Source organism: Camelus ferus, chromosome 15 (assembly GCF_009834535.1).
Source record: "Camelus ferus isolate YT-003-E chromosome 15, BCGSAC_Cfer_1.0, whole genome shotgun sequence".
NCBI classification, from domain to species: Eukaryota; Metazoa; Chordata; class Mammalia; order Artiodactyla; family Camelidae; genus Camelus; species Camelus ferus.
The window spans coordinates 49,959,542-49,974,255 of NC_045710.1; the positions used below are offsets into that span (position 1 = coordinate 49,959,542).

The 14,714-nt window shown below is 41.7% G+C and overlaps 1 pseudogene; it reads left to right on the forward strand.

Annotated features, from left to right (window-relative positions):
• The first annotated feature begins 351 nt into the window (after nucleotides 1-351).
• Nucleotides 352-758, forward strand: LOC102519922 (annotated as a pseudogene).
• Nucleotides 759-14,714: the final 13,956 nt, after the last annotated feature.

Consider the following 14,714-nt stretch of genomic DNA (forward strand, 5'->3'; position numbering starts at 1 on the left):
ATAAAAAACAGTATCATTTTCCTTTCCATGGATGTGTATTTTTTTTTCACACAACTACTAAATTTTGAAGACACAAATTTTAACTAAATTGTTTGAACCCAACTACTTAGTAAATGATGCCATTAGGTATTTCTTTTGGCCCAGGGACACCATGTACCACTTACAGAGAGACCACGGGCACCATGAACTGTGAAGGTTTGGGAACCTCTGGCTTATTCAATATTTGTTGATTGACTGACTGACGGCCTCAGAGCTGTAATTCTGCATCTCATCACTTTACCTACAAAGTGCTACAAAATGAAAAAAAAGAGAGAGAGAGGAAATAAAGTACGAACTGTAGCATCCAGAGTCATGGCAGGACAGGCATTTAGAAGATTTCTTTCTCTCTTGGACCGAGTATTAGTTGCAAGGAGTGCAGCTGAAACTACCCAAAGGAGGCATTATGCTTCCAGAAAAATCTCAAGGAGAAATATTGCAAGCAACAGGAGTAGCTGTTGGATTGGGCTCTAAAGGAAAGAGTGGAGAGATTCAACCAATGAGAGAGAACTTTGGAGATAAAGTTCTTCTCCCAGAATACAGAGTCACCGAAAGTAGTTGTAGATGACAAGATTTATTTCTTATTTAGAGATGGTGACACCCTTGGAAAATACGTAGACAGAAATGTCACTGTTGAAATGGCATCACGTGAAGCTGTCCAGTCCACGGAAGTTCTGAAATCTTCTCATCAGGGAAATAATTTCCACGTCTCTCTTTTATAACCAACCACCTGATATCCAAACTAATGACACCCAGTGTCTCTAAAATTTAGTTTCACTCTACTGACAGAAACATTTCTAAGTAAAAATATATAAATAAATGGTTAAACCAACCCCCCCCAAAAAAAACAAAAACAAAAAAAAGGGGGGGGGGAAGCGCACACTTGGAGAAAACTGAACTAAGCTGGTGCTTTTCCACACAGAGAAAAGTTCTGCTCCTGAATTCTCATTCTGAGTATTTATTGTTTACTGTACACTTACCGTTACCCGGCCCCAAGCTTCTATTTATTCGTTTTTTAACACAACCTCACTAAATCCTCCCAGCAATCTGATGAGGGAGATCGCTGCTCACATCTACACAGGAGGAGAGCAACCCAAAGAGGGTAAATGGTTAATAAAAGATCCAAAAGCAGATTTGCTTTATATTATCACTCATTCTCTTAATAATCATGATGATGATGACAATGATAACTTTAGATAATTTATCATGGTTCACTATAACTTTAGCTATTTACTCCTTTATTACTCTCTCTAAAATTTGAGCTTTAGCAATGTGCTAGGTATTGTGTAAGCAGTTTACACGGATCAGTCGCTTTCATGATAATAAAGTCCCAGGAAGGAGGTACTGTTAAAATGATGACTCCTGTTTCACTAAATAAATAATTATCATAAGCACACAAATGAAGGGCGGTTGGCAAAGTGACTGGACAAGCCCAGCATCTCACTGCTGTTGCCAGTGAAATCAGGTTTTGAATTCAGTCTGGGCTGCTGCTAATCAGGCTGGCAAAATACAAGAAACTGTAAGGGGAAAACCTGGTTACTAGACGGAGAAATTACTTAGGCAATTGAAGGTATGTATTGTCTCTCCCTGTGAGGGCTCTAGAGGCAGGTCCGGGAGGGCAGTTCCACAGTGTCTCAGGAGCTCAGGCTCTCCCAGGCTACCCCTGCCCTCGCCAGCCTCAGACTTTGGGCTTGGCTCGTGCTGGTCACCTCGTGTTTCCAAAGTGGCCGTTTCAGCGCCAGGCGGCTTGATCACATCCAAAGTCAGAGCAGAAGACAAAAGCCCTTCTCTTTTTGCTCTGCTGTCCTTTCATCTGGAAAAAGAAACACCCCCAGAAGATGTGCCCTGACTTCCCATTGCTCAGAGCGGAGCCAAGTGGCCGCCCATCCCTGTAAAGGGGGGAAAGTGCGCTCTGGCCAAGTGGGCAGGACCCCTTGGTTTGTTCAGACCAGTGATGAGCCACACCATGGTGTGAGCTAAATTGGAGTTCTCTTAGCAAAGCAGTAGGAGTAAGCAAGGGATCTGTTTTTTACCTGCCATGAGCATTAAATAAGGTGATGCTCTTGGAACACTGACATTTAGTAAGAGCATAATAAACACGAGCTTTAAATAAATGTTTATTTCTATCTTAATCGTTTTTAGTCCTGTCTCATCACCCGCTGGCTGTAGCAACCCAGTGTCTCACGCATAGTCAGTTCACGCTCGCTCTTAGCAGCGCACACCTGTGCTCTCTGCGACACGGATGAAGGGACTGATTTTTACAGGTGAAGCTGCAGCGGAAGATGTGATCCACAGGAGGCGCAAGGGACCCAGAGCGTGAAAAGACAGTTAAGGGTTTGGAACACTTAACAAGTGGAAGATGGAGATGACTGATGACCCTTGGCAAGAGTGTTGGACAGTCATGTGGTCGGAGACTCTGAGGCTGTAGCAAGTCTGCCTCCATCTCCCGGCTGCATGGTTTCCTCAAAACAGCCCAAGAGCTGGAGTGAAGAAGGCAGAGAGTCATCTAAAGCCAGGCTTGGAGCTTTGCCTAGTGGATGAGCTTAAAGGATAAGGAGACGAGGTGACTTGAGGATGTAAGCCCAAGGGTGGATGGACTGATGGTCAGTGGACCCATGACACAGACATGGAAGTGAAACTTGAAGAGGCTGATCAATTAGGATAAGGTGGATAAGGGCAGGGGTGGGGTGGGCATCAAGGAATCTGGGGTCTTTGTAAGTCCAAGAAGAGGTACAGTCAGTGAGAGTGAGAAAGAGTTGGGAGAGCAGACGCCTGGCTGAGTGTCTAGCTGAGGCAAGCCAAGCAGTGTCCCTTACAAAATAAGGACTGAATAAACCTACTCCCGTCTACTTGAGGCACACACCACAGGTGGACCTCATTTGGCATATGTGTTTCTATAAAATTGTTTACAAGTTTTCATTTTTCTATCAAGCTATATAAGCTCCTAGCTGTATCTCTATTACATTTTCATTGATGTGTTCCACCTCCCAATGCATCACCAGCAGAGTGAAGACAGACAGTGTTGCAACCACGGCCTCCTCCTGGTGATACCCAGGGATGAATCTCTAACAGGGGCTGAGCTAAGTCCAGTACCTTTGACCTGTGTCTCCAACTGAGGCCACCACAGCCCACCTTTGTCACACTGACCCAAAGGCCCCAGGCATGGCAGTCACTTACTGAGAGAGAGGATGCATCCAGTAGGGGGTCCCTACCCCAGGGTCTTGGATAGAGAGACAGTAGTTGACTATGATCAGAACATCACCTGGTGGTGATTGCAGACCAAGACCATGGTCTAGTTTCTCATCATGGGTCTCCAGCCCTGAACTTTTCCCCATCTCCACATTTGTATTTCTAACTGCTGGACACGTCCACTGGCAGGGGTAGGCATCTCACACTGAGTATGTTCAAACTGGAACTCTTGTTTTCCCCTTCAGGCACCCTCCTGTCCATCATCTAGAGTGTCACCTTTCAACTAGTCATCCAAGCTGAATCACTGGGGTTCTCCACGCCCTGCTCTCTGTTCCCACCCCCTCCAAGCTCAGTAATTCTATTTCTGAAAATATCTCGTGACTCCATCCTCTCCCCACCTCAAGCATTTACACTGCCTCAGACTGGGCTTTTTTAATCAACTTCCTTGCTGGACTCCCTACAGTCAATAGCTCTCAGTTAGGAAATAGAGCCACCCTGGGAACAGTGATTCTGGTGGAACGGGACAGACAAACAGCCTGAGTCACAGTGAGTGGCCTCTGGGTCTGAAGAATCAGTGACCTGCAACTGTGTCAGCTCCTGAAACTTCGGGGCAGCAGGAGGCACTGTCTAGTATCGGGTCTGAAGTGAGTAGTGGCTGATACACTGGCCAGCCAAGCACCATGGTTTCTGGATTGGAGCAGGATAAGTCAGGCAATCACTACTATGATGAACTCAGGAAATTCAGTTCTGTCTTGATGAAACATTATTTATTGAATGCCTACTATGTTCAAGGTCCTGGGCAAGGCAAGAGGGCTCTCAGGCAATGAGTGAGATCAGCATGAGCCTTTTTGAGATATCGTCAAGTGTGTTAAATGTTACAAAGGAGATCGGCAGGATCCGGTGGACCATAAAACCGAAGGATTTAAGCCTTAACTCGGGGAAGTGATTAGAAAAGATAAGATTATGCAGGTAGGTGGAAAAGGGAGAAATTGTGTCCCACTAGAAATGGACAAAGGAGGCAACTGCCTTATTTCTCCAGTTTCAAAAACACGAAACTTTGGTAAGGCATAGAAAGATTTTTCAAATGAGGCACGTGGCCACAATGTAGCTGCTTCTTTAAGACAGCTAATGTTAGTACTACTATAATTTCCTCAAATGTTACCACTGACATACGCCTACTGTCATTGTAAGCAAAAATTTTGGATGAAATATCATGTCTTATTTTTAGCATTCATTTATTAATTCACTCAACAAATATTTGTAGATTACCCACTATATCAGGCCCTGTTCCGGGTGCTGGGGAACACGTGGTACGTGTGATCTGAATGGAGGTATATGTGATATGAAATGTGTTTTAAGTGTTGGCCTTAGGATAAAACTGGAGCTCTAGGAAAATACCCTAAGTAGTCTCTCATCAATTCTGTGTTTTTTGTCCACCCAGCTACACACCTCCAGGGGAGCACATGGACCCCAATTTCAAGAACCCTGGAGAGTAGGAGAAAAAGTTGTGGTTTGGGAGTTCTTGACCCAGTCCTACTATGAAAGTGAGTTCTGATCCCAGAAGTTGATTGAGCCTCTCTGGTTTCTGCTTCTGTGTTGAAAAACAGTTCAACAAGATGAAATCTGAAGCCATTTTCAGCTCTGCAAACAAGTGAATTTATATACTCATGGAGTTGGAAGAGACCCTAAACTCATCTTGCCCTTCAGGTACTTAAATTGGTCATTAGTAGAATCTTGGGGAAAGAGTGGCCAATTGTCCGGGCCACTTCAGAACAGAAACAAGAAACACAGACCAAGGAGCTCCACTGGAGAGTTTATCCAGAGACACACAAACATACAGAAGCTTTGCCATGAGGTCACCTTCCCCTTATCTCTGCGATGCTGATGGAATATACACATCTGTCAGAATTCTCCTGCCAGAGCTCCATGAGTCAGCCGGAAGCCAAGTCACAGAAAGGTCCACAATTAACCCAAGAGCTAGGTGCCTCTGCTTTCTTATCTCCCCACCACCCTCATTTCTCTGGTGACGTGAAAGTGAAAATTCTCTGCAGCCTAGTGGAAGGTTCTGCAAGAAACAGAATGCATAAATGCAAATCAGTCTCTTGCCTTCCGGAGAAGGATGAGGAAGAAGACACAACCTTCCATCTCCGTGTGAGCTGCCAAGTCTAGAGAGGTAGCACCCCTCCAAAATTCGCCTCCCAACCCTTTCAAATGCTCCCTGTGGAAAAGTCCCGGCAAGGGGTGCTCTCTCTCTCTCTCCCTCCCTCTTTCTCTCTCTCTCTCTCTCTCTTTTTTTTTTTTTTTTTTTTTTCATCTGGGATTTTCTTCTCAGTGGTCATTGCAAAACTGAAAATCTTGGGAATTCCATTTTGGCCTGTCTCTGTGGGACTTTCATTGCCAACAGAGACCATTTCAGATGAGCTTTATTTTTAAAATGTGTGTTTTGATCCCCCCAGATTCCGGTGCACCAGTTTTTATTGGGCTTTGGGACATTTCTTTGCCTGCCCTTAGAGTGGACATTGGGTGGTCTCCCTGAGAGCTCTGCGCTGAAGCCTTCCAGGGTTATAAGATGGTGCTTCTGAGACATGAGGGAAGAGGGCAGGGCACAACCATTGAAGGAGTGATACAGCAACTGAGGACCGGACACACTGGTTAGAACCAAGATGGAGGAATATTCAACTTCCAGTAGACTTTGAGCCTCATGGTGCACCCACAGGTGCCATGACAGCTCCTAAGCTGACAAAAAATGTCCAAAAGTGAGGGGGGGGTGCATTTTCTGGAAATCCTCTTCCCTTCCCCAAAGTAGTTGGAATAATCCTACTTATTAGCAGTATGAAATTACCAAGCCCATAAAAACTGACAGCTCCATTCCTCGTGGTCACTCTCTCTCTTGCCGTCTGAGATGGCCCACACTCTGCCTATGGAGTTTGCATCTCCTAAGCCTCTTTCCCTTCTGAGTGGGACAGACTGCACTCTGTCCATGGAGTGTGTATCTCTCTAAATAAACTTACTTTCACTTTACCATGCCTTGCTCTTGAATTCTTTCCTGCAGGAGGCAAGAAGTTATTCTCCGACAACGCTTCCCTCTGTTATAACCAACCACGCACGTGTATACATAAAAGTGTGATAAACATTAGCTTTATGTTCAGCCTTACGGGGAGAGAATGCGAGAAAGCAATGGGAAAAGGTGAACAAAACTTCAAAGGTGGCCCAAGGTTGTCAGTGGAGGGGGTCGGGGCTCCCTGCCTTTACTTACTGCACTAGGAGTTGACATTTCCCGCTTCCTTACCCATTGGCACGCGCTGCTCCAAGTACTTTGCATGCATTAGCACATTTAATCCTCACAGTGTGTCTCTAAGGTAGGTGCTTCTATTCACTTGGCAAGTGAGGGAACGAAGGCACAGAGAGGTTAAGTAACAGGCAGGCTGGCTCCAGCACTCAAAGCTTTTAGTCACTTGGCCATGCTGGTCCATCAGGAGCAGAAAGGAGGCAGGCCTGGCTGAGGGATGATTGCACGGCTATCTACAGGCTTCCTGAAGCTTAGTTATCTAGGGAGAACTGAGCTTTTCCTGTCCACACCTCTGCTCAAAGCACTGGCCACTATTAAAGATTCCACAAATCCTCAGTTTGTAAAAATGTGGCCTGGAGAACGTGAGATTTTGTTTTGTTTTTTCCTATTTCTATTTTCCCCTTCCTTTAGTGTTTTTAATTTTGTTAATTTCCGTATCTCTAGACCAGAGTGGTTACAAACATTTGTTCAAATCAAGTATATTCAAGAATGTCTACAGCACCTAAGTAGATGTGTACACACACACACACAGAGCAAAAGAGAAATTTAAAATATGTTAAATTATGTTATGTCATTCTCCCACTTTTTAATAGAATTCACTTCAGAATTGAAGGAAATGTAGGTTCATTTAGTCCAACAGGTCTCCGCTGGAGACAGTAACACCCTCCAAAGGATTCCTTTGAGGCTCTGGGCGTGTTACAATGATCGAGGGTGGGGTGTGGTACTACTTGTTTTTAGTTGAGGAGTCAGGGATGGCAAATGTCCTATAGCATGAGGGACAGTCCTTCATAACAACAGATTTTTCTGCCTTGAATGCCAGTGGGGCCCCACTGATAAACATTGACTTGAGTTCCAAACTTCCATTTTGCAGTTGACACACTGAGCCATAAGAAGATGAGGGAACTTTCTTAGCTAGTAAGGAACACAGCCTGTGGTAAAACCCGGATCTATGTATTTTTAGGAAAGGGCTGTTTTTGCTACACCAGAGGGTCCCGAGAGGTCCAAGCTATTTTTATAATAGTATTTGAAGGCATTATTTGCTTTTAGCACTCTCATTCAGTGGAGTTTCCAGAGGCTACAGGTATATGTTGATACTGAACATGAAACGTGTCAACATGCAGATCTGTGAACAAATACTTTCCAAATAACAAATGCATGGTATTATAGAATCACTCTTAGCTCAAAGATCCATTAAAAGTACAAGAAGATCAATGGATTTTAAGGTAACTAAAATACAAAGAGTTCACTGATATGATTTCAGATTTTACCTGGCAATGAAGCTAGAGGCATAACCCCCAACCCAGACTGCAGACAATATTATAAAGCTACAATATACAGAACAGTGTGGTAGTGGCACAAAAACAGACATGTGGATCAATGGAACAGAATAGAGAGCCCAGAAATAAGTCCACAGACTCATGGTCAATTAATCTTCGACAAAGGAAGCAAGAATATACAATGAAGTAAAGATAGTCTCTTCAGCAAGTGGTTTTGGGAAAACTGGACAGCTGCATTTAACCAAGGAAATTAAGACACTTCCTCATATTATACACAAAAGTAAACTCAAAATGTCTTAAAGACTTAAACATAAGACAGGACATCATAAAACTCCTAGAAGAGAACATAGGCACAACATTCTCTGACATGAATTGTAGTAATGTTTTCTCAAGTCAGTCTCCCAAGGCAATAGAAATAAAAGCAAAAAGAAACAAATGGGACCTAATTAAACTGAAAAGTTTTTGCACAGCAAAGGAAACCATAGCAAACATAAAAGACAACCTATGGACTGGGGGAAAATATTTGCAAACAATGTGCTGACAAGGGCTTAATTTCCAAAATATACAAAGAGCTCACATAACTCAATAACAGAAAAACAAACTCAATTAAAAAGAAATGGGCAGAAGACCTAAACAGACATTTCTCCAATGAAGATCTACAGATGGCCAACAGGCACATGAAAAGATGCTCAATATAACTAATTATCAGAGAAATGTAAATCAAAACAACAATGAGGTATCAGCTCACATGGGTCAGAATGGCCATCATTAAAAAAATCCACAAATAATAAATGCTGCAGAGGGTGCGGAGAAAAAGGAACCCTCCTACACTGCTGGTGAGAGTGTGATTTGGTGCAGCCATTATGGAAAACAGTATAGAGATTCCTTAAAAAACTAAAAAATATGATCCAGCAACCTAATTCCTGGGCATACATCCAGAGAAAACTCCATTTCCAAAAAATATATGTACCCCAGTGTTCTTAGCACTATTTACAATAGCCATGACAGGGAAGCAACCTAAGTGTCCATTGACAGAGGACTGGATAAAGAAGTGGTGGTATATATATATATATATATATATATATATATATATATATATTACTCAGCCATAAAAAATAATAAAATAATGCCATTTGCAGCAACATGGATGGACCTGGAGATTATCATACTAAGTGAAGGACGTCAGACAGAGAAAGACAAATATCATATGATATCACTCATATGCGGAATCTTGAAAAAAAGATACAAATGAACTTATTTACAAAACAGAAACAGACTCATAGACAAAGAAAACAAACTATGGTTACCAGAGAGGAAGGGAGGGCATAACTTAGGAATCTGGGATTAGCAGATACAAGATACTACATATAAAGTAGCTAAAAAGACAAGGTCCTACTGTATAGCACAGGGAACTATAATCTGTATCTTATAATAACCTATAATGGAACAGAATATATATATATATGTGTATAACTGAATCACTATGCCAAAAAATTTACCTTGCACTTAACATTTAAGAAACTATCACTGTTTGTTTTTTTAAAACATTTTTTATTGATTTATAATCATTTTACAATGTTGTATCAAATTCCAGTGTTGAGCACAATTTTTCAGTTATACATGAACATACATATATTCATTGTCACTTTTTTTTCTCCGTGAGCTACCACAAGATCTTGTATATATTTTAATACTGCATCAAAGAAGACTATCCATAATCATCTGAACAAGCTGTGAAAATATGTCTCCCTTTTTCAATTACAAATATGTAGGAGGTCACATTTCCTTCATCTACTTCAATCAAAATAAAATATTGTAATAAATTAAATGCAGCAGCAAGTATGAGAATCCAGCTGCCTTCTAGTAAGCCAGACATGGAAGATTTTTGCAAAATTGTAAAGCAATGCTAATCTTCTCATGACATCAGCTTTGTCCTGGATAATATATTAGGCACAAAAATATGTTATTTCTATTAATGTACAATGACTTTATTAATTTTAAAATGAATTGATAAATAGGGGTTTTAACCTTCCAGTTTGAATTTGTAATATAGTAAATATCAAGAGCTCTAACCGACCCAAACACAAGCTGTTGGGGCCTTTAGCAATTTTTAAGGAAGTAAAGGGGTCCTGAGAATAAAATATTTGAGAACTGCTGCCTGAAGTTATAACCATTTGACTCAATGTGACTTTCTTAGCTAAGACCAGGGACCCTGTTTTAAAAATTATTCATGACATGATTCCAATGCACAAAACTAGCTTGAGGACCATTGAAGCAGATTGTCTCTTTATTAAATAAAGTCTCACTCTAATGGTGAGCTGTAGAAACAAAGCCAGGATCAACAGTCGGGATGCTGTTGGCTTTGCATCAGTAAGAGCAGAGGTCATTTCCCCAGAACTGCGGGACAAGGAAGCTCCTGACCCAACTCCTGATCCACTTTGACCAAGAGAAGCAGCTGGGAGTCGAACAGAGAGAATGAGCCTCGAGAGACACACTTCCAGTTCCAGACACGATTACTAGGTTCAGTGGAAAGAGTCAGGGTCCCAGTCAGGAGGAATGCGATCCCAGTGTCCCAATGAACCTCAAGGCCAGAGAGGGCAGAGAATTATCTTATGGGCCAAATTAGTCTTGCAGATGTATTTTGTGTACTTCTCAGAATGGAGACACTTTCTGGAATTGGATGGAAGAATTCAAAAAATTTAAAATTCCAGATTTCAAGTTTATCTTAAAAATTGGAAGATCTGGTACATGTGGGCCCAAACTCTACTGTGGTAACAGTGGTTGGGAGCTGCTATTGCCATCAGTGGGGGCCTGAGCTCTCCAGCGGTCCATGGCCTCCAGCCCCCTCACTTGTTTATGTCACTTGCCGGGCCTCTGGGGTTACCATCCCAGGTCTAGATAGCTCACGAGAACGGTGGGGTCCTTTGATGGTCTAAGAAGAAGACAGAGAGTAGGGCTGTACCAGTACACAAGATGTCCATGCAGGCTCAGAATGACAACGGCAAAGTCTGAAGCCTGGCATTGGGACCTCAAGCTGGTACAAGAGTTAGAGGCAAATATTCTGATCTTTCTGTTGTTGATTTTAAGTTATTTTGCTAGTAAGAGCACTAGTAATTGATCTAAACAGCTCAATTTAGCTGTACATGATTGATTAACTGTGTCTTATTGGTGAATATCAGAACTCAGAGTGACCAGTACTCTCCATTCAGTGTCTTTTTGACATCGCTTATATGTTGATGAAAAGGGCAGTTATAATAAACCCCTTAGTATCCTCCTCGTGAAAAGCTCTTGCTGTGTTGCTGAATTTTCAGTCTTTGTTTGTCAAACCTGTTAAGAAAAACCTCTTCCTCATGTGTCAGCTGTGGATCCAAAAACATCTACCAAAGATAAGCAGTTGTCATGGCAAAACACAACAAACCCAAAGGTGATGGGTCATGGGACTTGGTTACCGTACTTGCCGTGTGAATCCACCCTCCCTTCAACTTTTACTTAACGCCACATGTAGCTTTTCAACACATGTCCTGGGTTCTCTCAAAAGCACTTTGCTTCTCACTTTGCAACTCCTCAAGCCAATGGCATTCAACCACGTTACGTAGATCCCTACTGGCTAAATAATATTGCTTGGGGATATTTATTTGTTCAAATCTGGCTTTTGATCCAATACGTCCATGAAAGTTTGGAAAATGCAGAAGAGAGTCTAGTAGGATCTGGAGTGTTTTGTTTGTTTTCTGCCCATTAAAACAAACAAGTATTGAGGCAAATCTCAGGCGATAGCTTCACTAAAAACATCTTGGTCACCCGAGGTTGCTATATATCCAGGTCTTGTGATTAAGTCTTCCACTGACTGCTTAGATGACTGTAGTGAAGTTACTTAATTTTTCTATGACTCCTTTGTCCAAAGGTCAAGAATTCCACACGGAGCTTTAAAATCTAATAAACCAAGAGAACTGAAAGAGACCTCTAAGCTCTGGCTTAAACAAATCTAAAAAAACAAAAAGAGAGAGAGACAAATGAACATAAATACAAAACAGAAACAGACCCATAGGCCTAGAATACAAACTTGTGGTTGCCGGGGGCGGGGGGGAGGGGGTGGGAAGGGACAGACTGGGAGTTCAAAATTTGTAGATACTGACAGGCATATATAGAACAGATAAACAAGATTATACTGTATAGCACAGGGAAATATGTACAGGATCTTGTGGTAGCTCACGGTGAAAAAGAATGCGACAATGAATGTATGTATGTTCATGTATAACTGAAAAATTGTGCTGTACACTGGAAATTGACACAACATTGTAAACTGACTATAACTCAATAAAATTAAATTTATAAATAATAAATAAATAAATAAATAAATAAATAAATAATAAATAAATAAATAAATAAATAAATAAATAAATAAATAAAACACTAGGGAACTTTCCAAAAAAAAAATTATGATTTCGACTTAATTTAAGAAAAAAATTTCCTTTTAAGAAAGTATTTGCCATGCCTATACGTATTCTTCAAAACTTGATTTTAGTGATTATTAATTCATTTTGAATGTCTCTTTATTAACTGTGACTAGCTCTTATTGTTGGATTGAAGGGGAAGGGAAAGAATGCTTGCCCGTTACGTCAGGTGTAGTAAGAGTTACATCAGATTGTATCCTCCTGAGAGCCTGATATGTTTCCTGTGTTTGAAGGAAGAGCATGAATGACTCAAGTCTGAGCCCCATCCAATCTAAGCTCAAGAGATGAACCAGTGTCCCCTCTGATGGCGGAGTAATGAACAGTTACTGCTGAGCTGGGTTAGGGAGAGCGAGGAATGCATGTGTTTCCTGTGGTCCCAGGGCGGGCAGTGCACAAAAGAGAGAATTACCTTAGAGACTTCTTAGATATTAGCTATGGGGGTTTTAAAAGATGTTTGAAATTTTATCAGTACATCTTCCTCTGGAAGGTGGAGTCTAATTCCTATCCATTGGTTATGAGCTTGCTGGCCGCAAATGGAATATGGCAGAAGTGATGTTGCATGTCTCTCAAGGCTAGACACGTACCCTGGAAACCTTCTGCCAGCTTATAAGGAGTCTGGTTACCTTGAGGTAGCCACGTGGAGAGACCACATGGAGAGAACAGAGAGAGACCTAAGGGGTCCCAGGCCAGGTGTCACACGTGTAAGGGAGGAAGCCTTTGAGACGATGAAGCCCCAGCCACCATCTGACTGCCCTAGGATGTCAAGGAAGAATCTACTCCTTGGGCCCAATCAATCCTTCAGATTCATGAGCGAAATAAATGACTGTTATTGTTCAAAGCATCATTTGGGTAGGGTTCATTATACAGTGATACAGCATCACAACCCCATCCAATAAGGTTGCCTAAAGACATGGTGAGACACTAGCACAAAGAACCCAGGGTGTGCTCCTGGTTCCCTGGGTGTTGTAGGAGCCAGTAACCAGCCCTTAGGAACTGTAGATTCAAAGGCAATTGCACAATTGGAGTTTTTTAAAGAACTCACAGGAGAAAATGAAGCTTTAAATCTGTTCCAGGCTCAGTGTGAAATTGGCTTACGATAGTCCTAGTCAGGAAAAGACTTTCCTAGTCTCTCTACCTCTTCTCCTTCCCTTGACTGTTTCCTTAACCCAGGCCAAACATTACTCTGCCAACAAAACATTTTAATAATTTTGAGACGAAGAAACCATTTCTAAGCATGACCCACAAAGCCAAGAACTCCAAAGGAAAAGACTAACAGATTTGACTGAATAAAAATGCAGGAGTTTTGAACAGCAAAATACAATATTTTTGAAAAGTCAGAGACAAACAACAAACTGGGGAACCTATCGGCAGCATAAAACAAAGGATTCATTTCACATCATACACAGATTCAAACAAATCAATTAGAAGAATATGAACAATGGGTAAAAGGTAGGCTAAGTCTATTGAGGGAATAAAGAGGATTAATCAAGAAATATGTAAATATATTCAAATATATTCAAATCATACTTACCAATCGTAAAAGAAATAAATTTCAATGTATTTAATTAAATTGATTTTACTTGGCATCTGTACTAGTTTCTCAGGGCTGCTGTAACAAAGTACAAACACTGAGTGGCTTAAACAACACAAACGTGTAGCCTCGCAATGCTGGAAGCTAAGTCTAAGATGACGGTGCCTGCAAAGTTGGTTCCATCTGAGGGCTGTGACGGAGTATCCATTCTATGCGCCTCCCTAGCTTCTGGTGCTCTACTGACAATTTTTGACCTTCCTGATCTTGGCGATGCATCCCCCTGAACTCTGCTTCATCTTTACATGGTCTGCTCCCTGTGTGCAGCTCTGTGTCTGTGTCCAGATTTGCCCTTTCTATAAGGACATCAGTCATTCTGGGTTAGGGACCATCCTAATGACCTTATTTTAACCTGATTACCTCTTTGAAGACCCAGTTTTAAAATAAGGTCCCATGCTGCGGTACTGGGGGTTAGGGCTTTAACATGTACTTTGAGGGGGGCACATTTTGATCAAAGCCACATATGCTAAGGAAAGCAATAGTATTGGATATTGGAAACTCAATGGGAACAGACCTCTTGTGCACAGCTGATGCGGTATGATGTGGACTGACTGTTTTGGGGAGTAACTCGGCAGTATCTCTCAGATTCAGATGGTCTAAATGTGCACTGCCTTTTTCTCTAGCAATTTCACTCTTATGAATATAACAAAATCCAAAAGAGGCAAAGCCATCATGAAACATAGAAAATCTGTAGGTAAGATTTCCAGGGAAATGAGGAGGGTGTTTTCAGGATTGCTACTGTTTTTAGTGTTAGGCAGTATCACGGTTAAGTGGATTCCAACCTGAAATCTTAAAGCTGTTCTTCAACAATGAACCCTAGTAGACTTGACCTGTGACCCTCTGAGTAGTCCTTCTGGGAGTCAGTGGGAGTAGGATTTCATTTC